Below are 16,400 nucleotides of genomic sequence, written 5' to 3' on the forward strand. Positions count from 1 at the left end.
AAAAAAACACCAAAAATAGAAAGAAAAAAAAAATTCCGGGCTGCGCCGCGGCTCATTCCCCCCGCCCCAGCGCATCGTTCCTCTGCAATAGGGAGCCTGGGATCTCTGGACACTCTTATTGTATTTTTGTACTAATAAACTATATATATTTTGGTCCTGGATAAGAGGCTGAATTTTAGCCTTGGAAATATTGTTTTTGAGTTTAGTTGGAATATATATACCTCGAAGTAATCTTGGAAGTGCCCTAAATAATCCTAAGCAATTCTGATTTATTCATATCCCTTTATTTAAAGAGGGAACATCATTTTTGGTACACGAACTTTGCCAAAGTATCATTTTAGGTCCGTGAACTTTGAAAATATCATTTTAGGTCCGTGAACTTTGAGTTAGTATCATTTGAGGTACTTTTTACTATTTCCAAGTTTTTTTGGACGAAAATACCCTCAATACTTTAAAGTGTATATATTTTTAATAAATTTATCATATATTCATATTTTTTTATAAATATCTTTACAATATATTTTTGACAAATTTTCTAAATATAATTTGACCTTAAATATTATCACTTAATTTTGTGACATGCAAGTAAAATTGCTTCTTCAATTTTTTATATTAATTTTTTTTAAGATGGAACATCATTTTTGGTCCACGAACTTTGCCAAAGTATCATTTTAGGTCCGTGAACTTTGAAAATATCATTTTAGGTCCGTGAACTTTGAGTTAGTATTATTTGAGGTACTTTTTATTATTTCCAAGTTTTTTTGGACGAAAATACCCTCAATACCTTAAAGTGTATATATATTTTTAATAAATTTATCATATACTCATATTTTTTTATAAATATCTTTACAATATATTTTTGACAAATTTTCTAAATATAATTTGACCTTAAATATTATCACTTAATTTTGTGACATGCAAGTAAAATTGGTTCTTCAATTTTTTATATTAATTTTTTTAAAAAATTGAATAAAGAACTTTCTTTAATAATAAAAAATTGAATAAAGATCTTTTTATAAATATCTTTACAATATATTTTTGACAAATTTTCTAAATATAAATTGACCTTAAATATTATCACTTAATTTTGTGACATGCAAGTAAAATTGCTTCTTCAATTTTTTATATTAATTTTTTTTAAAAATTGAATAAAGAACTTTCTTTAATAATAAAAAATTAAATAAAGATCTTTTTATAAATATCTTTACAATATATTTTTGACAAATTTTCTAAATATAATTTGACCTTAAATATTATCACTTAATTTTGTGACATGCAAGTAAAATTGCTTCTTCAATTTTTTATATTATTTTTTTTAAAAATTGAATAAAGAACTTTCTTTAATAATAAAAAAATTGAATAAAGATCTTTTTATAAATATCTTTACAATATATTTTTGATAAATTTTCTAAATATAATTTGACCTTCAATATTATCATTTAATTTTGTGACAAGAAAAGATCTTAATTCAATTTTTTATTATTAAAGAAAAGTTCTTTATTCAATTTTACAAAAAAATAATATAAAAAATTGAAGAAGTAATTTTAGTTGCATGTCACAAAATTAAGTGATAATATTTAAGGTCAAATTATATTTAGAAAATTTGTCAAAAATATATTGTAAAGATATTTATAAAAAATTATGGGTATATGATAAATTTATTAAAAGTATATACACTTTAAGGTATCGAGAGTATTTTCGTCCAAAAAAACTTGGAAATAGTAAAAAGTACCTCAAATGATACTAACTCAAAGTTCACGGACCTAAAATGATATTTTGTTCGTTGACCAAAAATGATGCTCCCTCTTATTTAAATACTCCCAAGCGACTAAAATGGCAAAGTATCCGCGACTCAAGCGTGCGAACCTTTGCAGTTATGGCCGATGAGTTCGTCAGGGGAAATGTGCTCCAAAACGGCGTCGCACCCATCACTCTCGACTGCCCCAAAGCTCTTAATGCCATGAACTTAGGTTTCGCCTCATTATTAAACTTGTGTTTTCTGATTTAGAGTAGTAGTAGTATTATTTTTGTGTACTGATTTAGTTTGTTAACTCGAGTGCACTTCATTGGTGGCAGATGTTAATGGTTGCTAATTGTGGTGTTAATTTGAATTATATGTAGATATGGACGTCAAATATAAGAGTTACCTTGATGAATGGGAATCGGATCCGAGAGTGAAGTGTGTCTTGGTTGAAAGCAGTTCATTTCGCGCTTTCTCAGCAGGCCATAGTCATAGAGCTGTTGCTCATCAATATTTACATATTAGTTTGGACTGCCGTATTGGAAAGTTTTTGAGGGTAAACATTCATGATCAATGCAGGAATGGATATTAAGGTTGTTGCTGCTGAAATTCAAAAGGACAAATCCACTCCTCTTGTCCAAAAGGTTTCTCTATTGTCATCAACTATCTGTTGCGTGACTGACCTTACAGTTTTGTTGTGTGCAATCCACATGGAAATTAGCTGTCTTCGAACCTCTCCTTTTCCCTCCTGATTTGTGGTTGTATAAATCGTGGACAACCTTTTGGCTGGAATCTGGATTTGGCAGCTGAGACTTTTAGTTAACTACTTCGTTTGCAGGTGGTGAGGTGAAGGAGATTACAACAAAAATCAAGGTCTTGTAGCATCCAAAAGTGGAAAATTGATAAATAATAACCATAGGAGCATGTGTATCTAATTATTTTGAATGTTATGAAAGCATATTCTGATTCTTGATAACTGCTCCATCTAAACGACTTGCAACGGATTGCATGCTACTTGTAATACTTATCAGGCACTAAGAGTGTTTCAGTGAGGTGATAGTTTATTGTCAACTTAGTTGTTTGTATGCAGGTTTCACGTGTATGCCACATATGCAGACACTTGCAACTTTGTACCATGAATTCAAAAGCATTGGTTTATCTCATAAAATGAAGCAGTTGAAATTCCTAATGAATTTATGAAAATCAGATGGAAGTTTCCATTTAGAGTCAATGAACTTGTATGATCATGCCATTGGGCATTGACTCTGGAATAAGTTTCTTGCCCTGTCTTAAATTTCTTTGATTGGTGTGCACTTACTAATTCACATAATGCAAAGATTGTATTCAGTCCAATATGGATAAACTCTTGCGTCTAGGGATGTGTTTTGGTAGAAGCATTTTGTTGAGTTACATAAATCCATTAAATTATTTTCCTTGTAATGTCCTTCTAAAAAAAGTCACTCATCATTTTGAGCTGATTGTTAGGTCTTTACTGCGGAATATTCCCTGATATGCAAAATATTTGAGTACAAAAAGCTTTATATCTGCTTCACAGATGGTATTACAATGGGATTTGGCATTGGACTATCTGGTCATGGTCGATACAGGCTCATAACTGAGGTAATTGATTTTCTAGCACATCCTAGCTGATACCACTGCATATTAGATGAAGATCTAAAGTATCTATTGTTGTGTATCATTTGTCTCAGAAAACAGCCCTTGCTATGCCAGAAAATGGTATTGGCCTATTTCCAGATGTTGGTTTTGCGTATATAGCAGCAAAAAGTCCTGGAGAAGGAGCAGTAGGTCAGTCCTTTGGTTTGTAATTGGTTACATATGGGAATCCCCAGTCTGACTCATTTCTGTTAAAAGCTTTTGACTGAATTTTGAAGGCCATGGTGTATGCTTCATGATAAAACTTTTATTTTTACATTCATATATAAATTAACTAAGACAATCCATTTTATCATGATATGAATTGGGGATTCTTCATTTCATGATCTATCCTTTTAACCATTATGTTTCTTATCCCTTTCCGTTTTTCAGGGGCCTATCTTGCATTGACTGGAAATAGAGTATCAACGCCAGCCGATGCTCTGTATGTTGGTCTGTGAACTCATTATGTGCCTTCTGGGAGCTTGGCTGCACTAAAGGACGATCTCCTGGCAACCACTTTGTATGTTTGTCTCAATAAGATAAAGACTGTTACACTGAAAATTGCTTATAATTTTAACTTCTAACATGTTCAACATGTGATTAGAATTTATACTTCTGTTTCTGCCTTCAGGGTCACGAGTGTGTAATCCCATTTTCTAGTCAAATTTAGGAACCTTCTAGATCATTTAACACTATTGAGATGCAAAGGTTTGAAAATTGCCATGTTTCTCATTTGATATCTATGTGGTTTTGCATCTTGTTTTTTTCCTTCTGTTTTTTCATCTAGAGGACAGATTGTTCTAGGAAAAACACTACTACCTTTTTAGTGCCCTTCATTAAATTCTCTAATTTGTCTATTACACAATGTAGTTCTGAGGACCCTGATCAGGACATCAGAATACTGTTGGAAAAATATAGCACAAACCCGGAGTCGGAACCTCGTCTGAAGTTGCTTTTACCCCGGATAATTTCAACCTTTAGAAGTAACAAATCTGTGAAGGAGGTTATCAAGGAGCTGGAAAATCATCAGCTAAGTGATGATTCACTGGGTAAGCTCCAATCCCTCTGTTCTTTTCTCGTCTTTGAATGTTTAACATGCATTTTATTTTTCCCCTCAAATAGTTTGTTTTCTGTTCCTCCAGGGAAATAGTTTAATGTGCGTTTTCATTCTTCTTTTTGCCACAGTGTCAGAGTGGGCAAAGGATGCCTTGCAAGGGCTCAAGAAAGGAGGCCCCTTTTCTCTTTGCCTTACAAATGAGCATTTTTCAAGAGTTTCGTCTGCTCAAGGCAACATAATGACGAGTTATCCAAGGTAGTGGCCTTACTTTTCATACCCCCGTCAGCCCTCTTTCGTAGGGAGAAAAGAAAAGCTTGTTTGCTTACTCAGACATTGATCTAGTACATATTTATTTAACATATTTCCTCATTGCTTTCGTCTTGTTACTGTCTCTTTCCAGCTGACTGGTGTTATGAAAACTGAATATGGAATTGCAATAAGGTCGTCTCTTCGAAATGATTTCTCGCGGGCTGTCTTAGTGGACAAAGATCAGGTGAATGATGCCATGTTTTCTTTAATATGCTTTGCACCTGGTTAATAAGTAGAAACTCTCTTCTGATTGGTGTAATCGCTACAAACTCCCAGGAGTTTCAATTATACTCATCTTCATGGGGTGTTCGGTTTTCAAGATTGTATCCCGAGATTAAATGTGTAGTGTGTTTGGTTCATGAGATTCAATCACACAACTCAATTCTAGATGGATAATCATGGGACGGTTAGTCATAGCTAACACCCTGTGACTAAAATAATCTCACAACTCAATCCTAGATTATATCTTGGTAGTACTATTTTATCTAGGAAACCGAACACCACCTCAATATACTAGTCATCTTACATATCCAAGTTACTATCAGCCTCCGTTGCCTAATCCTATGCATTGGATATTGACACCCCTCTATATCTGAATGATTGTCCTTAATATGTAACTAGTACTGACCTCATTCCTATCTCAAGATTGATTGAAAGCAGATTACCATAAGAATCATGGGACATCGAGAGAATCTACTTAATGTGCAGTGATTAATTGTTCAGTTACTTGCAAACTTCACTTCCTTATATCATTAATCAATTAACAGTTGTAGTAAGCACACTAATTCAACATATTTGGCATTATGTTTATTATTGTTTTGTTGCGCTAGTACAGCAAACATGCGTAGCGAACCAAACTGAAGCGTTTAACTACCGAGTGAGTCTTGTACCAATGTTTAAGTCCATCTCTGATGTCTGTCTTTTATCAGAATCCCAAGTGGAATCCGCCAAGCCTAGACGAAGTGAATCCTGCTGAAGTGAAAGCTCTTTTCGAGAATTGAATGTGTGAACGATGACTGCAATATTTTCCCAGGTGTACTACTACACATGCTCTGTAATTGATGCTTAGGTAAAAGTTTTTCAAGTTATTTTACCGTGTATTTTGGACTCTATCACTCTATGGTGTTTAACTCCATATGTTACTGAAATAAGCTCTCACACTGTTTGAATAAAAAAATTAACCATTGTTATGATTTTAAACATACAAAAACAATCTATATATACTTAATACATGGTAAAAGTGGGGAGTGTTATATTGCTAACTCAATATTTAATTATTAACTACAATTAAATAATAGCCATTAGATATTCAAATCAAGGGCATAGATCATCAGCCCCGGAATGTAAATACGATCAATGAGGGTATTAAAGTCAATTTTACAACAAATTAGTTGTAACTAACTTTTGAAAAATATCTCATAACTTTAAAACATATATAACTTTCTCGATTTAAATTATTTTTTTCGCACATATATCAATTAAAGATAATTTCATAAGGATTCTAACGAGATCTCACTTGCATATGTTTCGATGTAAAAATTTGAAAAAAAATTCAAAAATTTTCATAAATTTCATTAATAGCTTTATATCAATACACGACACATAATATGTCAATACAATGATTGTACAATGTCAATATGAAATTGTATTGACATTGTCATGTCTTTGTGTTGATGTATTTCATACACTGTATTGACATTGTGTTTCTGAACCCTAAATTTGATAGTTGTTATTATCTTTTTAATATTAAAAAAATGAAAAACTAAATTACACATGGCAAATTATAAACCACAAGATTTCTAAAATCCTATGATCTTAAATTAGTTGTAGTTAGCAATTAAATGATGAGTTAGCAATTGATCATTCCCCTGGCATTATAAATTTATGGTAAAAGCACTATACATTTATTTTAAAATGGTAAAATTGATACTATTTATTTTTTAAAGCTTCTAAACTTAATAGAACCCTTGATGTCCTTCCAAAAAAAACATAGAACCCTTGACGTTTGCAGCCATAAATTTTGACAAGTATTATTGCCTAAAATATAAAGTGTATAATGTGAGAAGATATGAGTGTCACTAAACCTGAATTTGAAAGATTTTTTTTAAGTAGGAGTTACTCCCTATTATTTACAGGAAGATAGAAATAAGAAGGAGAACAAGAAAAATTAAATACGAAACATAAAGTATAAAATTGACCGAACCAAAACTTTTCACTCTGATTTAATCGAGCTAATATATTAGGTGGAATTCCAATTTATTGAGGGAACTTTAACCCAATTAGGCCAATATTCACATGTCACAATACAACATGAAAACTAGTAGCGAATACGTGTTTTTGGTACTTGTCCACTTTATAGTACACATCTTAATATTGAGCACAATTTGATACATTATGAATTATAATGTACTAGTACAATATATCCATTTTAATTAAAAATAATGATTTTTTCTAATTTATTATTCAACCAAATCAGGAGAAAAACACAGTTTCAAGTTCATGCCAATTAGGCTAAAAGAAGCTAATGTGTGCTTCACCATATTCATTTTAAAGTTAATTTTAATACAAAAAGTTAATGAATCTTAGCCGGATATTGGCGGGTTCTGATTGAAATATATGGATACACTTTACATAAAAATTTGGGATCACTCTTTTATGGAGATAACAAAATCAAGTTTTAAGTAGAGAAAATATATTTTCACATAATCAGAGAAAATATATTCCAATTGTAGAGAATGATTTTGAGACACTAAAATAAGGAAACCTAATGTGATATGAGAAGATTTCTTTCAGTTATGCTAGTAACTCATAATTAAGAATATATATCGAGATAGCTATTCATGGTAGATCGTATATTTGATTATTAGTTTAGCGAAGAAAATATTTCTTAATAATTTATTCACTTCCCCCAAATTAGGACTAGTGCAAAAAGATATTAATAAAATTCATTCTAGAACAATTATCTCAAGTTGAAAGAGAAGAATCGGACTTTGTATCCTTGTACCGGTCAAATTTTGTTGAATTATATTAATAGAAGTATATATTTTTTGAAAACAAATACTACTACAAAGGTAAGGACAACGATTCTAGTTGTGTTTAACGACTTTCACAATTTTTAATAATTAATTTAGGTCAAGTTTTCCAAGACTCGTTATATTAATTTACTATATTTCTTTAGGGAAAATCTTATTTTCGTTTTATTTTATTGTGATATCTATTTATTAAAATCTTGGTAACATAAAATAAAAAAAAAATTAAATGGGTTTTAACTTTTAAGAGAAAAATCATAAATATGAGGTATAGTAGGCCTGGATTGACTATCCTGTTGCCTTGTATAGAAGACGTGCTTTCCTCACGAATTTATTTTACCAAAATTTTATTCAAACTAAAACGCGGCATCGAATTTAGAATCTTCCACTAACGTTCCATATATATATATATATATATACCCCTTTCCCACTCCTATTTTCTAATTAAACAAACATTATTCTTTCTCCAAAAATTAATATTCCCTCTCCCTTGTCGTCGTCAGATCCCCAAATTTCTTCTCGATTTTTTGCTCGTAATCCGACTTCGATTGCCATGAGGAATTTCGTCGGCCTTCCGATCATTGCCATTATACTGTTGGCGATTTTTCAATTCGCCGCCGGGCAGGGCGGCGCTCCTTCACCTGCGCCGGCGCCTTCCAGCGATGGTGAGTTTGTGTTTGTTTTAATTTGTACAGTATTTGTTGAGGTTTTTAAATGGAAGATTTGCTGATATCTGTGGATTTGGTAATGTAGGCACTGCGATTGATCAGGGAATTGCTTACATCCTCATGCTTGTTGCGCTCGCGATTACTTATTTAATCCACTGAGTTGAATTATTTTTTTCTATTCTTTTTTTAGTAGTAGTATTTTTTTATAGAGATTGATTTTTGTGGTTTAGTGATATTTAATATTTATTCAATTCTTCCTGCGTTTTAGCCAATTATTACAGCTATTAAATACCTGGAGTTCCATATCTGTAGCTTACTTGTTGAGAATTTGAATGCAAATGGTATTCTCTTTTAGAATTTATGATTTGAATGATTTTATTTGATATTTATGGATGACTGAAAAAAAATTCCACCGAACTTTTCTAAAAAAGAAAAAAAAGGAAAGAAAAAAAGGATGATCGGTAATACTCCCTCATAATAGATGGCGTAGTTGAAGAATGATACGAGATTTTTCAAGATACTATTGTTTAGTGTGTTAGGTGGAGAGAGAAAATAGTGTGTTAGGTGGAGAGAGTAAATAGTATATTTATATTAATGTGAGAAAATATTTATAAAAAAAATATGCCATCTTTTATTAGATAAACTAAAAAAAATGGTTTATGTGGAGAGAGAAAATAGTATATTTATATTAATTTGAGAAAATATTTATGAAAAAAATGTGACATCTTTTATTAGATAAATTAAAAAAAATGGCCTAGCCTAATAACACATAATTAGTTCTAAGCCCAACAACCAATTCATTATCTTCCTTTACAACTCCATGGCTTGGCCTAAGCTGAAGATGTACACTTCGATTCTGAGAGCTTCCACATGTATGCTTCGATTCTGAGAGCATCCACAGTGGGGCGGACGATAGCCCGCCCTATGCATTGTCCGCCTGATACGATCATCCTCTACATATTATTAGGGAATATCCTTAAGATATTATTCTATGTAGTTATCTTTTATTTCACCATATCTTTTCCATATCTTTGTTTTCTTGTTCAATAAGTTAGAGTAGTAGTATAGTAGCATTATAAATAGGAGTTATTGTTATCACTTTATTCATTCAATGAATGAAATATTTTCCCTAAAAACCTATCTTGCGAAACAAGCAAATCGTTTCTCTTCTTTGCTGTCGTGTGGAATACGTCCACTACTCAGCAAATTTCTCGATCAATTCCGCGAGGTTGTCGTTGGAATTGTTCGTTGTTCCGTCGAGAAGGAAGATCACGGAGTCGTTGCGGAGTACGTCCGTAACAACTGGTGCTTTCATCCCGTACTCATCCTTCATCTTCGTTCATCTATATTTCCCAAAAAAAAAAAAAAAAAAAAAAAAAAAACAGCCACAGCACTACCATCACAACCGCATCTAATCCACTCCACCGTACTCATGACGTCAACACACTATGGCCAATATACGTCGGAACTGCCGACGAGGGAGGCGACGCCGGCGCTGCAGATCTGCCCGCCGCGACACCCCAACACCGGCGACTATCAACCGGACCAAAGAGATCAATCCGGGAAGTCTTCTGTCGACCCAATCACTTTAGGGTTTGAAAAGTTGAATGCTCGCTTCGACAACTTGGATCGACGGGTGGACAATTTAGCACGGCAACCGTTCAACCGGGAGCCAAGGCAGACTCGTCGTCGCGACAACTGGGACCCACCGTGGACCCGTCGGACCACTGCATATCAGTATTCTTCATCCTACGAGCTAGATATGTACTCGCCATCACCGCCCAAGCGCCGACCTACCTGTTGGGACCCACCTGTCTATCGAGAGACACCAAGGCAACGCCCCTTCAACGAGGTCTCGGTGTATGATCAGCCGTTGGCCCATGTCCCTAACTCACGTCGGAATCAACCTTACACGGCGCGTGACACAGCGGCGCCGCTGTACACCTTTCCCAGAAGGTATTCCGTTAGAGGGCCCGCGTCTCGGCAGCCTCGTTCAGCAATCATAGCGGAGGAACCGATTAATGCAGAGTTAGATCACTTGTTGGAGGTATGGGACAGGAAGGAAACTCATGTCGATGCCACAGATGACCGAGTGAGCAAATTCCGATCATTATCGCAGCCCGATGAGCCAGTTGTTTCTTCGTCGCACCGGACGCTAAAATACCCTCCATCGAGAAATACTATGGCTTCTCGTGGGCAGTCGGGTTTATACCCCAATGTCTCATTGGCTCCACCGCGACACAGCACCACCGAGTCTATAAATCTTAGGCCGGATTTCCAACCACCTCAGGGAAACCCATCGATCCAGCGACGGCCGCTCGTATTTCAGCAATCGGATCAACCTGCGACTCGCCAGCCTTCATGTTTGGAATCACCTCTGACAGCAACCATTTCGGCAAAGCAGCCCAACCAAAATTACCAACCGTCGCCGCCGCTGCCCCAATCAGATCGCCAGCTGCAGCGGCCGAGTCCTTTACCGCCTTTGGAGCTGCTACCCTACGCCGCTCCGGGACCTTTCCAGCCCTTGCACTCACTGCCCGTGACAACACCATTTGCGGTGTCTAATCTGCATCCACAAGCTGCTATCCCGAGCTCAATGAAGAAAAAATGGGTAACAAATATACAAGAAGGAGAAGAGATGATGGAGATTGAGAATATTATAGTTGAGTATAAGGCTGCACTTGAGACAACAAAATCGGACCTTATAGTAGAAATGGATGAGCTGAGATTAAAGTCTAAAGAAGTGGGTAAGAAAGGAGATGGTTCTTACACGAGTTTGCCCGTAATGGCTTGTGTCTATATGGATTGGAATGTAGGTGAGGTTACAAGTATGATTCATCGATCAACCTCGCTCGATACCGATGCAAGGTTGATCCCTCCGCGCAATGACACGCCATGTTTGAGCATTCTGAGAGGCGTGAACAAGATTTTCATTTTGGCATGGAATTCTGCCGACAACATTGGGTCTCCTTTGTTGATTTTTGACAAGGGTGAAAAAGGGAGACATTCAGCTGTTCGATATGTGTTTGATCCGGGAGGAGACGCCTAGCTAAAGCTTTTGCTTTCAACTCTCGTCAATGGTTCGTGGTTCCCACCTTGAGGACAAGGTGGATTTCAACCGTGGGGGAGTTGATACGATCATCCTCTACATATTATTAGGGAATATCCTTAAGATATTATTCTATGTAGTTATCTTTTATTTCACCATATCTTTTCCATATCTTTGTTTTCTTGTTCAATAAGTTAGAGTAGTAGTATTCTAGTATTATAAATAGGAGAGCTTGTTATCATTCTAATCATTCAATGAATATATTATTTTCCACAAACTTGTCTTGAGTAACAAGAATATCATATTTCGTTTCCAAATTGTTGTTCATCGGAGAACGTCCGAAAATCAGCAATTCGTGAGCTTTCCTTCGAGCACGTCGAAGGTTCGATCACCTTATCTCTCCGAGAAGTTAGCCATCCGGCCTCGTTACGGAGAACGTCCGTAACACCGCCCCATCGTCCTCCACTGTAGCTCCACGCCGTATGCGATTTCCATCCTCCGCGCCCTATGCATCCTCCACGGACAATGAAACATTTTTTGCATCCTCCGGCCTATCCTCCGCCCATTGCGGGGTAAGGAGGATAGGTCCGGACGATGCACACATTTTCATTTTTTTTGTTTTTTCTTATATATATATCACCAATTTTTTTTACTTCATTTCACATCTTTCACTCCACTCTCTTCCCCATTTCAATTTCCCTCTAAATTCAATAATGAATTCTGACAATTTTCCAAATTTGCAAGCATAAAATATAAAAAATAAAAAATAAATACTAATAGGATTTACCTTTAATTTGGGCTGTTTTTATATTTATTCTTGCTAATTGATATATTTGCAAACATAAAAAATAAAAAATAAATACAAAACAGGAGTTAAAATTATAGGACGGGCTATAGGGCGTCCCACTGCAGGTGAATGGGATGGAGGATAAAATGCTGATGTGGCGGAGGATAGGGCGCTCTATAGGGTGCCCCATTATGGATGCTCTGATGTCCGTGGATTGATTGGTGGTCTAGGACGACTCGAGGCCGAGGCAGAGCACGCCACTTGGATGGGACGGAGACGAATCAAGGCCGAGGCAGAGCATGTACATGTAGGAATAGGATATGTTGGAGTAGCCGAGCAATAGCAAGTTAAATTTAATCAAAATAAACACGTGACATGAAAGTAATTTCTCCAAAAATGAAGATTATAGACCGAGGATCCCAAACAAAAATTAACATATGTTAAATTACACCAAAATAAGGTGCAAAGATAGATAGTGCGTAACGACTTGCTCTTCGATGCCAGCGCTCCAACAAACATGCTTTTAAGGGAGGAAAAGTTGGAACCAAAAAAAAAAACACAAATCTTAACTGGAATATCAACTTATAGAAAAAAGTTTATGAAAAAATAAATAAAAGGTTAAACATTGTACGAAATTCAAAGTGAATGGAGAAAGGAAGATTTGGGGTGGAAAGAGCATTTTTGGATTTAAATCAATTAAAAACTTACATAATATTATTAGATGCTCAAGAAATCACGTCTATACTCAAATCAACACCCCTGTGTTAATACGTACTCAATTGGTGTTTGTATTTTGATTATCTATTCGGCTACTCATGGTAGCTATTTTGACCCCGACATCGAAATGGTTCCACGAAGTTCAAATCCAAATTGTTCATAACAACTTATTTTAGCTTTTGTACGAATGCTCTGTTAACCAACACCACAACTTCTACAATAATTGATGCTAATAGCGTGAGGTGGTGTTTGGTTTACTAGATAAAATAGTAGCAAGATATAATATAAGATTAAGTTGTGAGATTATTTAATAGGCGGGGGTTGACTATGACTAATTATCACATGACTATCAATCTATGATTCAATCTCATGAACTAAATACAATACAAATATAATCATGGGATTATGTTAAGATGACAACACCATTTAAGATGACACTGTACTACCAAAGACAACCGTTAGATTTAGGAGCAGATTCAACATCAGCCTGCCACGTGGCAGACTTGCTTGTCTATGTATCGTAGATTACTTGATTATGTTTGGCTTCGTATCGCAGATTGCTTGAAACCATATGCCAAGAATGCTTGCTTATGTATTGCAGATTGCTTGCCTAGATTGTCATTTTAACTTTGGTGTCACTATAGTCCTCTGATTTCGTATCTCATATTGCTTGGAACCATATGCCGAATTGCTTGTCTATGTATCACATATTGCTTGCATATGTATTGCAGATTGCTTGTTACTTATTGTCACGTTGTCACTTTAAGAGTGTGTCACCCTAACGCACCCCTATAATCATGAGATCTAATCTTGCAAACCGAACGCTCTATAAGTATTTGATTTTTGTTAAAAGCAGACACTAGAAATAATGTAACGCTAAAAATCAACAGATGATACTATCAAAATCTTAAATCTAGAGATGGAGAGAGAGTGCCATGATTTAATCGTGGCATAGTCAAATTGAGCATCAGAGATTGTACCTTTGCATGGGATTGTCATGTTCAACTTTACACTCTATTATCATCATTATTCAATTCACACACATTTCTCAGTGGCTCTCCTTGCAATTGCATGCATAACTGAATAACAGAATTAAGAAACTCAAGAATCAATTCTCCCATTTTATTTCAACACAATCCTCTCAAAACAGCCACCAAAAAAAAATCAAGATGGAGAAAATCACACAGTCAAATCATCATCAAAATGTGGTAATTTTATTGTGTGTGATGACGATAGCATCATCACCAAGCAGTAGTAGCACTAGCGTGGGAGTGAATTGGGGCACAACGCCAACACACCTATTGTCTCCTTCGAGCGTCGTTGATATGCTGAAAGCCAATGGTTTCAACAAGGTGAAGCTCTTCGACGCCGACGACACCATCTTGGACGTATTATCCGGCACCCCCATCGAGGTCATGCTCGCCGTCCCCAACAACATGCTGGCCGAGATAAGCCCCGACACCACCGCCGCCGGCTCCTGGGTCTACGCCAACGTCACCGCCTACGCCCACCCCGGCGGCGTCAACATCAAGTAGATAAAAATTCAAGCATAACGTTAAATATTCCTCCGTCCCATAACAAATGTCATGCTTCTTTTTTTGCACTCATTCTGAAAAAAATAATAATGGTAGATAATTAAAGTGAAGAAAATGTAAAGTAAGAGAGAGAATAATATACAGAAGAGTCATTCTCCATTTTATTCTGACTTACTTTACTCTCTCTAACTATTTATTATTTTTCTAAAATGAGTGTAAAAAAGAATGGGTGGCATGGAGAGGGTATCATTAATTAAACTAACTAATTGATCTTGTCTCAAGGTACGTAACCGTTGGAAACGAGCCTTTCCTGAAGACCTACAACGGGACCTACTTGCACCAGACGCTTCCGGCGCTGAAGAACATCCAGGAAGCGATCAACAACGCCGGCCTCAGATCGAACATCAAGGCCACGGTTCCCTTCAATGCCGACATCTACAACTCGCCGGACTCCAACCCGGTCCCATCCGCCCTGAGATACGTGATCTAACGGTTCAGATCATCCAGTACCTCTACTCCAACAACGCCCCTTCGTCGTCAACATCTACCCGTTCCTCAGCCTCTACGCCAACGTGTACTTCCCCCTCGACTTCGCCTTCTTCGACGGCTCCAACAAGCTGCTCCGGCACGGAAACAGCATCTACACTAACGTGTTTGATGCGAATCTGGATACCCTGCTTGACCACAACAGATATGAAAATCATGGTAGGTGAAGTGGGATGGCCCACTGATGGCGACAGGCATGCAAATGTACAGAGTGCTAAGAGGTTCAATCAGGGTCTAATCGAGCACGTGATGAGTGGACAGGGCACGCCTCAGCGAAAAGGCCGAATAGATGTGTATCTATTCAGCCTGATCGATGAGGATGCCAAGAGCATCGACCCAGGGAGCTTCGAGCGACACTAGGGGATATTCGAGTTTGACAGTGAGCCTAAATACGAGCTCGATCTCTCGGGCTCGCAGCAGAACAGGGGGCTCGTGGCCGTGCAGGGGGTGGGTTATATGATGAGGCGGTGGTGCGTGTTGGACCCACGCGCCAAGGATGTGGAGTGGGATTTGGCGAAAAATGTGGACTACGCCTGCAGCCTGTCTGATTGCACGGCGTTGGGCTACGGCTCGTCGTGCAATCATTTAAGAGTGCAGGGGAAGGCGTCGTACGCGTTCAACATGTACTACCAGCTGAAGGATCAGAATGAGTGGGATTGCGATTTCTCGGGGCTCGCGAGGACCCCTCGGATAGCAGATGCAGGTTTCCTGTGATGATTGGTTATGGAAATCGTCCTGTGCTGATGCTGCGGAGGGAATTGGTTAGCATTTTGCATGTGGTTGCTGAAGGCTGTGTTGTGTTTCTGCTTCTTGTGTCTTAGGTTGTTGGGATTGATCTTATTAACGACGGAAACAGAGTTAGTTCTATCATTTGAATACAAAGCTGTCAAGTTGTTTTTGTTACTATCTGTTTCTGAGGACAAAAAATGGGGTGTGTTTTTGTGTTGGGCCCCATTTGATAGGTGGATTTTCACTTATTAGTTTCTTAAATTTATTTTTATATACAAGTAATTTATGGAATATATTTGGTTAATTTGATTTTAATTTGGATTCAGTTTTATTCGATTTCCTTGTTCCAAATTCGATCACTTCATTCTTGATTCTTGTTCTTGCTTATTTATAAGAAAATATTATGATTTCTAAATACGAATTTGTTTGATTATTAATCAAATTAACAAATTGCAACTACCAGTGGGGGAGGTGAAGGAGCGTCGAGCCAGCACACGAGTCTGAGATCGGGCCAGATTATGAGGCAATGTGCGTGTCGTGTCGTAAATACTTGTTATGTTTTTTTTCCTTTTGTTTT

The 16,400-nt window shown here is 36.5% G+C and overlaps 1 long non-coding RNA gene and 2 pseudogenes across 1 annotated transcript; all 3 read left to right on the top strand.

Annotated features, from left to right (window-relative positions):
• Positions 1-1,768: 1,768 nt before the first annotated feature.
• Positions 1,769-5,911, top strand: LOC121803877 (annotated as a pseudogene).
• Positions 5,912-8,231: 2,320 nt separating this feature from the next.
• On the top strand, positions 8,232-8,821 carry LOC121802866. The gene is made up of 2 exons (XR_006050864.1): positions 8,232-8,457; positions 8,546-8,821. It is a non-coding gene; the product is annotated as an uncharacterized LOC121802866 (long non-coding RNA).
• A 5,356-nt stretch (positions 8,822-14,177) lies between these two features.
• LOC121803362 lies at positions 14,178-16,029 on the top strand (annotated as a pseudogene).
• The last annotated feature ends 371 nt before the right edge of the window (positions 16,030-16,400 follow it).

The sequence above is a fragment of the Salvia splendens genome, chromosome 5, assembly GCF_004379255.2.
Source record: "Salvia splendens isolate huo1 chromosome 5, SspV2, whole genome shotgun sequence".
Taxonomy (NCBI): Eukaryota; Viridiplantae; Streptophyta; class Magnoliopsida; order Lamiales; family Lamiaceae; genus Salvia; species Salvia splendens.